Below are 16,498 nucleotides of genomic sequence, written 5' to 3'. Positions count from 1 at the left end.
AAAATGGCTATGGTTAACTTATTGTTGTTTTACAAAAGTTAACGATCTGACAAGGGACCATTAAACATTATTTTAAGAATAACTGAAATTATGACCAATAATATTACCATTGTTTAACATCAGGATGATCAGTATTAGGGCACCTCATGGACAGTGAGGACACTGACAAACCTCTAGGAATTTTACATAATTTCTGAAATGTTTATGTTAATAACATTTTACCCAAACAAAGTTAACCAAGAGTAGGTTAGAAAATCCTTTTTAATTTGACAACACTTCCATCTAACTCATAAAATTTCAAATAAACATTTCTAGCACCTCTCTTTTTATAAGGTAAAGGAAAAATCCTTTGTAATTTTCCAGGGGCCCTCTGGAAAATCCCAAAGTCAAATTGAGATCAGGAAGACATCATTTAGGGTTTGATTTTTGGAAGGCAAAATGTCAAAAAGTTGTCAGATTTGAAAACATTTTTAAATAGGATCATGGGTCACTGTGAAATAACATTTGCTTTCCTATTTAACCAATGTGACAATAGAAGATTTTTAAAGTTAATAGGCATTAACATGAATGTTACAAAATTCAGTTCTTTTAACCATGAGAAGACCTGTTCTCTTAAACAATAAAGGATGATAAGGTCAATAAAAAGGAGATTATTCTGATAAAATACAGAATATTTGCCTTTTATGAAGATTACTCAGATGGTTAAGAAAAACCTTTTATAACCTCTTACTAAGACTAAACCAATAATCCAAGAAAACTTTTTCATTTTAACAGAAAGGGAACCAAACTGTACTTTTGCATGAAGATGCTGTCTGATAAGAAAACACTTAAAAATTCTTATAACTCTAACAAATCTTAGCCAACCGTGAACACAAGAAATAAAATTCCTTTTCTGAAAATATTCTACATCTTTCCATATCCATTTGGGTTTTATCCTACACATCCCTATGTCTCATTGTGCAAAAACCAGTCATTTTAATTGAGGACAAAACTACTCTTTTTCCATAATGAAACACAGCCTGCGTACCTTACATAGTTAATGTATCCAAAAAGATGTTGGAAAAAAAGTCTTCAAACTGACATCCTATGAGATACAATTATTTTTCATATAAAGTTTTTCAGAATAATAACACAAATTTTGTTTAAACACAAATTTACAGTTTTCTTCATCTTAAAGATTTGATAGAATTAATGTTAGCTTTTTTTTTTTTAGTCAATAAACCTGTATAAGTTTAGGAAGAAGATACCCAAGTAGAATAAAATAATGTTCTTATACTGTAGTTAACATTGTAACTCAGAAGACACAGCTGCTTTCATTTAACTAACAATATTAAACTAATCTGATTTGTCAAAGGTTTATCTGTTATGTGAGCTTGAATTTTTTTAAAACATTTGGGTTTGGTTATACAAATGCTCTTTTTTTCCATTTGTAATATTAGAAATTCTATATCCTTAAATTCTTGAACTTTAAGAATATTAATTTACATATAAACACTTATTTATATTGAAACCAATTGGAATAGAGTTCCTGTTTTCAACTTTTTGTTACTGCTGTTGTTGTATACTATAACGTATATACAAAGCAAAGAAAGAAAAAAGCAATAGTTTTCAATCACTCTTTGACAAGTAGTTCCAGGACAGTTCCCAGAGTTTTTCCTGGGAACTGGAATACAGTCATGGAATAGAGCTCTTTAAGCAGTTTTATAAATTAGTTTGGTAATCCCATTCAGAGGTAGGGAAACATATTTCAAACACAAATAGAGAGCTTCAATTTAAATTTTTCAGCCATGAATCAGTTAGATATAAAAATACAGAAACACAGAAAATATAGAAATATAAAACTTACTAATTTATATGTTATTTTTAAAGTCTTGCAATTTTTTAATAGACTCTGAACACTAATCAAAAGAGGCATCCTGCTTGGTCTGTTTAATTCAGGAGTCCTTTTTCTAGAATGCACCTCTGAGATGAGTAAGTTTGTCCAATTGGATAAACTTCCATTCTCCATAATGGCCATCGCAACTCTGATATTGGGCAAAGGTGGTGAATTCTCTGCCCAATGGCTCAAATGACCAATTCCTGAGACACCAGGGTTTCAGAGAGAAGGAGTTTATTGTTAGGCATGAAGCAGGAGAGCAGATGGCCTTGCGGCCCAAAAATCTGGCTCGCCAATTCTAGGGGTTTGAAGTTTTCATGGATTCTAACAAGGGGAGATGAGACAATTACAATTTCATTAGTAAGCAGAGGAGAGAGTCCGAGTTATTTTAGTAACAAGTGTAAGCAGAAATTATTTACAAATGTAAAGGAGCAAAATTGGGGCTGGAACCAATTAATGGCTGACTCATCAGCATTAGGGCATTTGCCCTTACAGATTTCAAAAGTAACAAAACAGACAAAGGCACAAGATAAGGGCTTTTACAATTATTCCCAGGGTTCAGGGCAGCTTGCTTACAGTTCAGAGACTTCAAGCATTTTTTTTCTCTGTCTACTTTAATATACTAGAAAGAAAAAAGAATATTTATATAACATTTCAGTAGCCATAATTATTCATTAAATCCTAACTCCTTGGTTACAACTGTAGTTTGTCTTTAAGAGATTTTGCTATTTTGTTAGATAGGCACAATTTTCAGCCTCATTATTTTTTTTTTCAGCCTCATAATTTTTTAACATATAATATGTCAGGGTTCTAAAGGGAGGAGAATCAAAGTTTCTAAGAGGTTAAGGATGCCATCTTTATCATTTCACTTCTTACCCTGTACACAGGACAAAGAAAACAGCAGTAGCAAAAATGAAACTGCAGGCTAAACCAAAAGGCTAGGAATTGGAGAACTTGAACACAAAGAGAGTGGAGCTCGAATCCAAGAGGGACTCACCCACGACCCTTGGAGAAGGAGAGGATAGAGAACTCGAAGGGTTCCATACGTGCCTATGCCTTTCTTTCTCGTCTCCAGAGTCATCAGCAGTTGCCTACAGTTCCCATCCTGGTTACCAAAATTGATAAAAGAAATACTTTTCATGCAATTTAGGATTTCACACAATTCCCGAATTGGGCAGCAACCCATCTAGAAAGTAGCAGGGAGCTCCACCAGTGAAGTAGAAAGGGAAAGCTCACTAAGGGGCTAAGGTGGAAGCCAGTGAGGAAATGTCCTGCTGGGCAGACATTAAGTTTCCATTTTACTCAGGGGGCATCTTACAAAGTGAGGAGCAGGTATATATTGATTAGTATGGTATGCTTGTCAATTCTGATGAGCTGTCTTTACTGGACTGAAACTAGTTTTATCACCAGCTGTTGCTTACCAGCAACCCTATAGTGTACTTTCTATATATTTTTAGCAAATCCCTGCAGGTCAATTGTTTTTGTTTTCTGGAAAAGCCCTTCTCAGAAAGGGACCTTCTCCCCACAACACTCAATGCAAATGGACATTTTATTTTACTTACCATGTACTTGTTCTTATCGAAGAGAGGATTCACTGACCTCTTCATGCAACCACGGCCTGAAGTCCCCCTTTAAAGCTGTTTTGAAAATAAGATTATATAATAAATGAGAGCATTTTAGGAACAAAACATTATTAACACTATTTTTTTTTTAATTTATTTTCTCCTGGAAGTGCTATGTATTTGGTTCAGAATTTCCTGGGGGTACTTATACTGCATTTTACCTATTAGAGAAAGAGAATCGATTTTGTCATGAACCTATGAGAGGCACTCTTTCAGAGACTTTCATGTGTCATAGCAATATCCTTTGAAGTAGGTTTCAGAGAAGTTGACACTTGCCTGAAGTCACATGGTTTGTCAGTGATGGAACTAAGATTTGTCTCTGAATTTGAATGAAAAGCCAGGAAACTAAAAGTGATGTAACAACAAGGGATTCCTAATATTTCAATAACAGAATAGAATTTTGTACAATGTACTAAGCTTTTTTATTATGTTATATAGTATGAATATCATTAGTTTCTTGGGAAAGTCTTTTAAGTGCTGTAATGTTTTTCTTTTTATATGAATAATTAATAAACATTTTCTAAACCTAAAACAGAAATAAATACAAAGAAGAATCAAACATCCAAAGCACTTTTGACATGTTATGAAGCCTACAAATAGGTGAAAAAGATAAATCTGTTATCGAATGCTTATTTCATTTTTGCTCACATAACACACCTAAAACTTTACACAGAAAGATCTATATTTAAATAAAGAACTTTAACTTATCTAAATCCATATGCCAGTTGAATTTAACTCATTAATTTTTTCAAATTAAAGATTAAAAAATTCAAAACAATGATTTGTAGAAAGTTTTAAAACCATACTTCAAATAACAACAACCCAAGGAAATACCAATAGAAGTAAAGTGCATTGCTATGGAGTAGCTGAATACATATCAAGTATTCAAATAAACATATTAACATTACTGTAATTAGAAAATAGGATTTTGAAATCATTGAAACCATTGCAATAAAAATCATCCAAAATAAGACCATGAAGAGAGCTGCAAACTCCTTTCATATTCATATTTGAGATAAGTAACTCTTCAGAGGGGTTACTCTCAACTGTAAAGAGAAATGAAAACCGCAGAATCCTAAGGCATTTGTGAAATCATGAAGAAGTGAGTTTGGGATAGTTGAAAGTTGAATAAAAAATATTTTTCTAATAAACCTGTAAAGGGGACCACCTACAAAGCCACTTAATCAATTGGTAACAAAATGGTTTATGTATAGCTCATAAAATGCTAGGTTTAGCATATTACATTATGACATGATTGTTCTACAAATAAAGTCCAGGTTTTTTGCATGGCATAAAATGCCCTTCAGGATCTGGTCCAATGTCTTCTTATCAGCCTATCTCTTCCCTTCTTATCCATTTCCATATTTCCATGCAGTCCCACATATCGCATCCTATGCCTCAACATTTCTCCATACATCTCTACTTGTCTGATCCTTCAAGACTGAGAGATCACTACACTTTTTTGTGATTTTATTTTGGTTTCTGAAGCCAGAGTATACTCCCTGATATATTACAAACAAAAGGGAAGGAAGGAACATTCAATTTTTTTTTTTTTTAACATGGGCAGGCACTCTGAATCAAACCCAGGTTCTGTGACATGGCAGGTGAGCACTCTGCCTGCTGAGCCACCATGGCCCGCCCAGGAAGGAACATTTAATAAATAGTGTTAGGTCTTTAGTTTAGCTCTGGCACAGAATGAGATTCAACTTGTATTCTTATTTTCCTTCACACATCAAGAAGAATAATGGATAGACTAAAGATGAAATTTTATAAAGTGAACTACAGAAAATGGTAGGAGGTACTTTGGTTAAATATGGTAAATTGAATATATACATGAAACCCACTAAAATGATAGTAAATAGATTTAAAAAAAGAATAAATCCACAAGGACAAATACAAAGGGAGAGGGAAAACCATAGCAAAAGAGAGATATCAATAGGCTTTTTGAAGATTACAGATAGATGGATAAATGGCCATTTATTTAGCTGAATGCAAAAAAAAATGAAATTTAAGTGGTTATAAGGAGAAATTAACAAGAAACAAAATAATCTGCCCTTAGATTCCAGAAAGATTCAGGCCTTGTAGTCCTCAGTTATCTTTGAAGGTAAGCTTGGCCTGTAAATTGGAGGGTTGGTTGATCTGCAGAACACCGAAGCAAAGTTCACTCTCTGGAGAGGTTGAACAGAGACAGCCTTTGAACTCTGGAATCTCAGTTGTGGCCAAAGATGGGAATGAGCCTCCACCACATTAAAAAAAAATGGGGGTGGATATCAAATTAAAGTATAAATAATAAATAGCAGGGTCTCCCAGAGTTCTAACAGGAAAGTTGATATATTTTTCAAGGAGAGATTAGAGGATTTCTTTCTTAAGAAACTACCCAGCCCCAAACAAAGGACCTTCATATGCTGATTTATGGAGATTTATGAAAGAAACATTTGCAACCCAACTCAAGTCATCTATGATGGAGCCCAAGTCCTGCATTCAGGACTTCAAATCAGCTATTTCTTTTCTAATTTTATCCTCAGCTGAATATTTGAAGTCATTCTTCACTAAATCTGAAAATTTTGAAACAAAAGATGATTTATTTCAGTGATGACCAAAGCCTGGGTTCTAAGACTGTGTTCAACCTCTCTCACCCTTTGAAAGGGTTTAGTAGGGGAAAAGGAATGGAACAAAACTAACTTTCAGTGGCTAAGAGATTGCAAATAGAGTCAAGAAGTCATTCTGGAGGTTCTTATGCAAATTTTAGCCAGATATCGTTAACTATCACAGTATGCCAAGCCCAACCAATAGTATTACTGAAAACCCTAGGGACTGCCCTGGGCTCTAGCTAAGTTGCTATTAAAGTTTTTCTTAGTAAGTTTATTTTTTTCAGAAACTAAAGGCCTCCAGATTGTTCCTAGGCCAGAAAAGCCCTGAAACCCAGAGGTGTACCAGTCTCTCCAAGAACATCAACCAGTTTCACTCCTCTATCCCACAAGGTCAATACCCCTTTCCAGCACAAAGAAGTTACAATGGTCATTGACCAGATATCCCTGAAGATTGAGAGAAAGGTCCAATGAGAGGGAAGAGGTGTAACTGGCAAATCAGGATTTAACAAATGACTGTGACTACTGATTCATTATTTAGATATTTATTTTTAGTGTCTATTGTTTCAGAATAGCCAGAAGGAAATACCTGAAGTTGTTGAACTGTAATCCAGTAGCTCTAGTCTTTGATAATAATAGTATAACTATATTGAAAAAAAAGTCAGATGCCCATGTTTGTATGGATCTACTTCTGGATGTTTTGCTCTGTTCCGTGGATATACATATACACATATATAAGTATCATTGACAATATTACACTGTCTTACCTAACCTTTATTGTAAGTCTTAAAATTGGATAAAGTGCAATACTAGTGGTAAAAAGAGGGAGGGGAAGGGGTGTGGGATGTTTAGGGTTTTCTTTTTTCTTTTTATTTCTTTTTCTGGATTAATGCAAATATTCTGAAAATGCTCATGATGATGAATGCACAGTTATGTGACAATACTGTGAACCACTGATTGTATACTTTGGATGGATTGTATGGTGTGTGAATATAGCTCAATAAAATTACATTAAAAAAAGAAAAAGGATTTAGTGAAGAAACATCATTTATCAAAACTGGGACTAAAGTCAACCAAATCTTGGCAGGTCTGTGCCTCTCCAGCATTGGACAGGCTGCTTCAAATCTTGGTGGCAGAAAAAAGCCAATGCTTCAAAAGAACCTAATAGATAATTTGGCATTTCACTATAGATCATCCATATCAAACTTATTATTCCAACCTTCTTTGCTTATAATCTAAATATTTTTAGGATATAATTTACTTTTCATGAATAACCCAATCCCAATGCAGAAATATAATCAAATAATGCAAGAAAAATCCTTAAACTTGAAATGCCTTCATCTTGCACTTGGGGAAAGGAAATAGAGGTCATTCTTCTATGATTCAGGGAGAAAAATCCCCCCAAAATAAAGATAAACAAAAGAAGCACTGGCCTTGAAATCTTCACAAAGCCTGGATTATTGAACTAATTAAAGAAAGTTACCTAAAAAGGACAACTATAATTACAGCAGGATGGCAGGCTTCTTTAGAAATTTGAATTTTCAAAATTAGTCATAAGGTAGCTATGAAAAACCATTCATGATTGTGTCCAAAGGTTCTGAGGTCCAAAGAAAGTATGCTTTTTCATCTCATGAGTTTACCACAGGGATTAATGGCAGTGACTTCTCAGGGTTGACCTCTGGAAATAAATCGGGCTTGTCAACCTAAGTTGACAACTTAGGTTGTCCTGTTTCTCTTTTCCCCAATGCTGAAAATCCATGTTTGGGTCCTTGCCATATTTAGGAAACTAGATGTTGGCTCAAAAGCAAATTGTCTCCTCTAAGGTATTTGTAGGTGAGCAGCTTGGTGTCTGCGGCCAAAGAAAACTAGAAAACAGACATATACTAGTGTTGCTGAAAATAAGACCCATAGATCTGTCAACATCAGAGCTCCAGCCTTCAGGTTCTCTTTCTTAGCTATCTTCTAAAGGGCAGTCCGTAACCTGAACTATCATGGGTACAATTAGAATTGCAGCCCACTTGGAGTTAGGCATAAAGAGATAGCTAGAGAGATTTGATGGAGAATGAAGGCTGTGTGAACAGAGGTTATAGCCCCAGAATAGGTACTCTAATACTTTGATATTCTTTTCTCTGCCTCACAGACAACTCCTCAGTGAATGGGGTTGGGGAGACAAGGCTCAGTCAGATACTTTTTCATTGCTGCAATCACCCCAGGACTCCAGCTCTTTAAGACATATTCTCTGCCCATCCCACACATCCTGCCCATCACTCATGCACATGTACACACACATGTACATACCATATCCGTGGCTTCATAACTCCAACTAAGCCTTCTGTTTTGGTTTCCTAAAACTATTTAAGAAATAGTTTTAGCTGCTAAAACAAATACTATACAATGGGTTGACTTAACAACAAGAATTCATTGATTGACAGTTTCAGAGGCTAGAAGACTATTCCCAGGATAAGTATCTTCTGGCTGGCCAACAATCTTTGGGTTCCTTGGCTCTTTCATCACATTGGTTATACACATGGCAATGTCTTCTTCGATCTCTTCCAGGTTCTGTTGACTTCCAGCTTCTGCCTGTTACCCATTGCTTCTCTTTCACCATCTGATTTTTCACTTTGCTTAGAAAGGACTCCAGTAAATGACATTAAAGTCCAACCTGATTCAGTTGGGCCACACCTTGACTTAAGTAACATATTGAAAAGATCTTATTTATAATGGGTCCACACCCACCAGAATATGGATCAAGACCAAGAACGTGTCCAAACTAGGTGTTTCAGTTTGTTAAAGCTGCCAGAATGCAATATACCAGAAACAGAATGGTTTTTAAAAAGGCATTCTATTAAGTTACAAGTTTATGCTCTAAGACCATGAAAATGTCCAAATTAAGGCACCAAAAAGAGCTTACCTTCATTCAAGAAAGGCTAATGTAGAAGAGGAGAGCCAAGATGGCGGCTTACTGAGATATGGGATTTAGTTTTCCTCCAGAGCAGCTAATAAATAGCCAGGAACAGTACAGGACAACTGGGGCCACATCAGTGATCAGACACACAGCATATCCCTGTCTGGACCAGCTGGACCAGCTGCGAGCCCACCCGGAACCACGAGTTCCTCAAGCCACGGCAGCCAGTGGCCCTCCCCCACAGGCTGCTTCCCAGAGGGGAAAGCAAAGAGACTTTACCAGCAGCAGAAGCTGAGTACAACCAAGCTCCAATTGTGGAATTAATTAACAAATTCTGACTACTAAAAATAGGCCCCCAGTCAGCTGAACCTCAAGCAAAAGTGGAGGTTGCTGGGTTTTGCCCTGGTTCAGAGAGGGCAGGTGTGACAGAAAAAGAAAAAAAACAAAACAAAAACCAGAGGTTTTTTGGATTTGGATACACTATGTATCTCTAGGTCCTGAAGGAAAGGAGGGGGCACATAGGACCTAGAGATACATAGAGCAACGTGAATCAACTTAAGCCCTTGATTGGCAAACCCAAAGAATGGGGGTCCTGCTCTGAAAAGGATTTTCTTTTTTCTCTTTTGTGGCTGTGTTTCTACAACTTAACTACTCCTTAGATACAGCTGCAAGGCTTCTTGAGCTCCAACTGCCCCAGGCATAGGCAGAATTGAGCTTCTTTGAGTGTTTGTCTGGATCTATGCTTTCCATAGGAGAGGGGTGGGGACCAGCCCAGGTGGATTCCCTCCCTCAAGGAATTCAGACCCCAGGTCTGGAAAACTGAATCAATTAAAGACAGCATACAACCTCCCCTCTGTCTCAACCATGCTCCCACAGGGAGGGTCTGCTGAAGTTAACCGCATCATCTTATGCTAGTGGGACCCACAGGTAGAAAAGCACCACATACTTGGCAGGATAGGAAAAAAACAGAGTCCAGAGGCTTCATAGGAAAGCCTTTCAATCTGCTGGGTCTCACCCTCAGGGAAAACTGATGCAGGTGACTCTTTCCTCCAGAGAGGAGGCAAGTTTGGCCTGGGAAAATCTGGCTGGGTCTATAATACTTAAGTAGAACCCCCCAAGGCAGGGGTGGAAGGAGGCACTATACAGGCAGGGCAAGAAACAAGAAAACAAGCACTGAAAAATTCTTACCTGTTAAATGAAACCTAAGCTAGAGGACTAGAATAAGCTAAACTGAAGGTCAAAGAACAGACAGACAACAAAGTCATCCAGCAAGAAAATCCTAGATAAAAAAAGTGAAAACAATCTCTAGAATAAACTGATAAAGGTAATTAAATGCCTAGAAGACAGCAAAAAGTACCAAATCATACTAAGAAAAGTGACGATATGGCCCAGTCAAAGGAACAAACCAACAATTCAAATGAGATACATGAATTGAAACAATTAATTCAGAATGTTTGAATAGACATGGAAAATCTCATCAAAAATCAAATCAATGAATTGAGGGAGGATATAAAGAAGGCAAAGAATGAACAAAAAGAAGATGGGAATGAAAGGCACAGTAGAAGAGATGGGAAAAAAAAACAATCTACAATGTTAGATTTCAAGAGGCAGAATACAGGATTAGTGAACTGGAGGATGGGACATCTGAAATCCAGCAAGCAAAAAAAATATATATATATATGGAAAAGAATGGAAATATGAGGAGGGACTCAGGGAATTGAATGACAACATGAAGCACATGAATATACATGTTGTGGGTATCCCAGAAGGAGAAGAGAAGGGAAAAGGAGGAGAAAAACTAATGGAGGAAATTATCACTGAAAATCTCCCACTCTTATGAAAGACTTAAAATTAAAGATCCAAGAACTGCAGAGTACCCCAAACAGAATTGATCCAAATAGATGTACTCCAAGACACTTATTAATCAGAGTGTCGGATGTCAAAGAGAAAGAGAGAATCTTGAAAGCAGCAAGAGAAAAGCAATCCATCACATACAAGGGAAGCCCAGTAAGACAATGCATAGATTTCTCAGTAGAAACCATGGAGGAGAGAAGACAGTGGGGTGATATATTTAAGTTACTAAAAGAGAAAAACTGCCAACCAAGAATTCTATATCCAGCAAAATTGTCCTTCAAAAATGAGGGGGAAATTAAAACATTTTTAGACAAAAAAATCACTGAAAGAATTTGTGACCAAGAGACCAGCTCTGCAAGAAATACTAAAGGCAGTACTAGAGACAGATAGGAAAAGACAATAGAGAGAGGTGTGAAGAAGAGTGTAGAAATGAAGACTATCAGTAAAAGTAAGAAGAAGAAAAATTAGATACAACATATAAAATCCAAAAGGTAAAATGGTGGAAGAAAGTACTGCCCTCACAATAATAGTACTAAATGTTAATGGATTAAACTCCCCAATCAAGTCACAGACTGGCAGAATGAATTAAAAAACAGGACCTATCTATATGCTGTCTACAGGAGATATATCTTAGACTCAAGGATAAACATAGGTTGAAAGTGAAAAGTTGGGAAAAGATATTTCATGCAAACAACAAACAGAAAAGAGCAGGAGTAGTTATACTAAAATCCAACAAATTAGACTTCAAATGTAAAACAGTTAAAACAGACAAAGAAGGACACTATGTATTAATAAAAGGAACAATTCAACAAGAAGGCATAACAATCATAAATATTTATGCACTGAGCCAGAATGCTCCAAAATTCATGAGGCATACACTGAAAAGAGAAATAGACACATTTACCATGATAGTTCAAGACTTCAATTCCCCACTCTCATCAATGGACAGAACATCTAGACAGAGGATCAATAAAGAAACAAAATTTGAATAATACCTAAATAAGCTAGACTTAACGGACATTTATAGAACATTACACCCCACAACAACAGGATACACCTTTTTCTCAAGTGCTCATGGATCATTCTCAAGGATAGACCATATGCTGGGTCACAAAGCAGTTCTCAATAAATTTAAAAAGATTGAATAGTACAAAACACTCTCTCAGATCATAAAGGAATGCAGATGGAAATCAATAATAGGCAGAGTGCAAAAAAAAAAGACAACAAAACACTCTTAAACAACCACTTGGTCAAGGAAGAAATTACAAGAGAAATCAGTCAATATCTCGAGGCAAATGAAAAGAAAACACAACATATCAAAATTTATGGGATGCAACAAAGGCAGTGCTAAAAGGGAAATTAATTGCCCTAAATGCTTATATCAAAAAAGAAGAAAGGGGAATAATCAAGGAATTAACTGTCCACTGGGAAGAACTAGAGAACAAACAGCAAACTAACCACAAAGCGAGCAAAAGGAAAGAAATAATGAAGATTACAGCAGAAATAAATGAAATTGAGAACATGAAAACAATCGAGAAAATCAACAAAAACCAGAAGTTAGTTCTATGAGAAAAGTCAATAAGATGGATAGACCCTCAGCAAGACTGACAAAAAGAAGAAGAGAGAGGATGCAAATAAATAAGATCTGAAATGGAAGAGGAGACATAACCACTGACACTGCAGAAATAAATGAAGTAATGAGAGGATACTATGAACAACTTTATGCTAATAAACTCGACAACGTAGATGAAATAGACAACTTCCTAGAAAGGTATGAACAACCAACATTGACTCAAGAAGTAGGTGACCTACACAAACCAGTCACAAATAAAGAAACTGAATCAGTTATCAAGAAGCACTCCATAAAGAAAAATCCAAGACCAGATGGCTTCACATGTGAATTCTACCAAACATTCAAGAAAGAATTAGTACCAACCCTGCTCAAACTCTTCAAAAACATTGCAGAGAAGAGAAAGCTACCTAAGGAGGGAAAGCTACCTAACTCATTTTATGAAATCAACATCACCCTCAAAGCCAGATAAAGATATTACAAAAAAAAAAAAAAAAGAAAACTACAGACCAATATCTCTAATGAATATAGATGCAAAATCCTCAGCAAAATTCTTGCAAATCGAATCCAGCAGCACATTAAAAGAATTATACACCATGACCAGGTAGGATTCATCCCAGGTATGCAAGGATGGTTCAACATAAGAAAATCAATTAATGCAAGACACCATATCAACAAATCAAAGCAGAAAAACCACATGATCATATCGATTGATGCAGAAAAGGCATTTGACAAAATTCAACATCCTTTCTGGTTGAAAACACTTCAGAGACTAGGCATAGAAGGGAACTTCCTCAACATGATAAAGGGAATATATGAAAACCCAAAGCTAACATCATCCTCAATGGGGAAAAACTGAAAACTTTCCCTCTAAAGTCAGGAATGGACAAGGATGTCCACTATCACCACTGTTTTTCAAAACATTGTGTTGGAAGTTGTAGCCAGAGCAATTACACAAGAAAAAAAAATAAAAGGCATCAAAATTGAAAAGGAAGAAGTAAAACTCTCACCGATTACAGATGATATGATACTATATATTGAAGACCCTGAAAAATCCACAGCAAGACTACTAGAGCTACTAAATGAGTACAGCAAAGTAGCAGGTTACAAGATCAACACTCAAAAATCTGTAGTGTTTCTATACACTAGTAATGAACAATCTGAGGGGGAAATTAAGGAAAAAAAATCCATTTACAATTGCAACCAGAAGAATAAACTATTTAGGAATAAATTTAACTAAGGATGCAAAAGACCTATGCAAAGAAAACTACAAGAAATTGTCAAAAGAAATCACAGAAGACCTAAATAAATGGAAGGGCATACCGTGTTCATGGATTGGAAGACTAAATATTGTTAAGATGTCAATTCTACCTAAATTGATTTACAGATTCAATGCAATACCAATCAAAATCCCAACAACTTACTTTTCAGAAATAGAAAAACCAATAATCAAATTTATCTGGAGGGGCAGAGTGCCCTGAATAGCTAAAAATATCCTGAGAAAGAAAAATGAAGTTGGAGGTCTCATGCTACCTGACTTAAAGGCATATTATGAAGCTACAGTGGTCAAAACAGCATGGTACTGGCATAAAGATAGATATACTGACCAATGGAATTGAATAGAGTGTTCAGATATAGACCCTCTCATCTATGGACAATTGATCTTTGATAAGGCAGTCAAGCCAACTCACCTGGGATAGAACAGTCTCTTCATTCAATGGTGCCTAGAGAACTGGATATCCACATGCAAAAGAATGAAAGAGGATCCATATCTCACACCTTATATAAAAATGAATTCAAAATGGATCAAAGACTAAACATTAGATCTAAGATGATAAAAATTTTAGAATAAAATGTAGGGAAATATCTTATAAATCTTATAATAGGAGGAAGTTTCCTAGACCTTACACTCAAAGCACGGGCATTGAAGAAAGAAAGAAACAAACAAAATTAAACACTTTTGTGCATCAAAAAACTTTGTCAAGAAAGTAAAAAGACACTGAATGAAGCTGCATCTGAGCTACAAAAAAAAAAAAGAAAGTAAAAAGACAGCCTACAGAATGGGAGACAATATTTGGAAATGATATATCAGATAAAGGTCTAGTATCCAGAATATATAAAGAGATTTTTCAACTCAACAACAAAAAGACAGACAACCCAATTATAAAATGGGCAAAAGACTTGAACAGACACTTCTCAGAAGAGGACATACAAATGGCCAAAAGTCACACGAAAAAGATGCTCAACTTCCCTGGCTATTAGAGAAATGCAAATCAAAACCATAATGAGATATCATCTCACACCCACCAGAATGGCCATTATCAATAAAACGGAAAACACCAAGTGCTGGAGAGGATGTGGAGAAAGAGGCACACTTATCCATTGTTGGTGGGAATGTCAAATGGTACAACCACTGTGGAAGGCAGTGTGGCAGTTCCTCAGGAAGCTAAGTATAGAAGTGCCTCATGACCCTTCAATACCATTGCTAGGTATCTACTCAGAGGACATGAGGGCACGGACACAAGAGAACATTTGCACAGCAATGTTTAAGGCAGCATTATTTACAATTGCCAAGAGATGGAGACAGCCTAAATGTCCATCAACAGACAAGTGGCTAAACAAGCTGTGGTATATACATACGATGGAATATTTTGCAGCTGTAAGACAAAATAAAGTTATGAAGTCAGTAATAACATGGATGACCTTAAGGACATAATGCTGAATGAAGTTAGCCAGAAACAAAAGGACAAATACTATATGGTCTAACTGATATGAAGTGACATTAGCGAATGAACCTGGAGAATTTCAGTTGGTAGCAGAGACCATCAGGAGATAGAACTAGGGTAGATATTGGGTAATTGGAGCAGAAGGGATACAGATAGTGCAACAGGACTGACTGTAAAAATTCAGAAATGGATAGCACAATACTACCTAACTGTAATACAATAATGTTAGAACACTGAATGAAGCTGAATGTGAGAATGATAGAGGAGGTGGGCTGGGGGCACAAATGAAATCAGAAGGAAAGATAGCTGAATAAAGACTGAGATGGAATAATCTAGGAATGCCTAGAGTGTATAATGATAGTGACTAAATGTACAAATTTTAAAATGTTTTTGCATGAGGAAGAACAAAGGAATGTCAATAATGCAGGGTGTTGAAATACAGATGGTAATTAATATTTTAAAACTTTAACGTATGTGTGAGACTAAAGCAAAAAGTGTTTATTTGGTACAAAATTTATATTTTGACTAGTGCATTTCCTAATATAAATTATGTGTACAGCTTCATTGAACACCATAGTACTTGGAACCTTGAGTAGGGCATGATATCTTGTAGGTTTTTCCAGAGTGATGCCCCAATAAATCCCAGAGTGATTTGAACAGTGAATAAAAAAGTATTTGCAAAGTCCCCTTCTCGGAATGGTGAGAAAGGGGGAAAATTCAACTTCCCCAAGTTGAATTCTTGATATTCTCACAAGCAGTGGGGACAACCAAAGTAACAGGCTGAGCCCCCAATCTTGGGGTTTGTTCATATGAAACTTAACCCCACAAAGGATAGGCTAAGCCTACTTAAAATTAGGCCTAGAAGTCACCCCCCAAGAGAATCTCTTCTATTGCTCAGATGTAGCTTCTCTCTCTCAGCCAAAATGACAAGGAAACTCACTGCCCTCCCCCTCTCTATGTGGGACATCACTCCTGGGATTGTGGACCTTCCTGACAATGTGGGACAGAAATCCTAGAATGAGCTGGGACTCAGCATCAAGGGATTGAGAAAACCTTCTCAACCAAAAGGGGGAAGAGTAAAATGAGACAAATCTCAGTGGCTGAGAGATTCCAAACAGAGTCAAGAGGTTCTTCTTATGCATTAAATAGATATCACCTGTTTAGTTAAGGTGTCATGGAGAGGCTGGAGGGAAGTGCCTAAACATGTAGAACTGTGTTACAGTAGTCATGTGTCTTGAAGATGATTGTATAATGATATAGCTTTCACAGTGTGACTGTGTGATTTTGAAAACCTTGTATCTGATGCTCCTTTTATCTGCCTTATTGACAGACAAGCACAACATACGGATTAAAAATA

The 16,498-nt window shown here is 36.2% G+C and overlaps 1 protein-coding gene across 1 annotated transcript in view; it reads right to left on the bottom strand.

The window, feature by feature from the left end:
- The window catches only part of RDX (radixin), a 149,956-nt gene extending 146,976 nt beyond the window's left edge, over positions 1 to 2,980 (bottom strand). The window contains exon 1 of the mRNA XM_077113027.1: positions 2,874 to 2,980. The gene's annotated coding sequence lies outside the window, so the exon portion shown is untranslated. The remainder of the gene's footprint in view (positions 1 to 2,873) is intronic.
- Positions 2,981 to 16,498: the final 13,518 nt, after the last annotated feature.

Source organism: Tamandua tetradactyla, chromosome 8, assembly GCF_023851605.1.
Source record: "Tamandua tetradactyla isolate mTamTet1 chromosome 8, mTamTet1.pri, whole genome shotgun sequence".
Taxonomy (NCBI): domain Eukaryota; kingdom Metazoa; phylum Chordata; class Mammalia; order Pilosa; family Myrmecophagidae; genus Tamandua; species Tamandua tetradactyla.
This window is presented reverse-complemented; position numbering and strand designations above follow the sequence as displayed.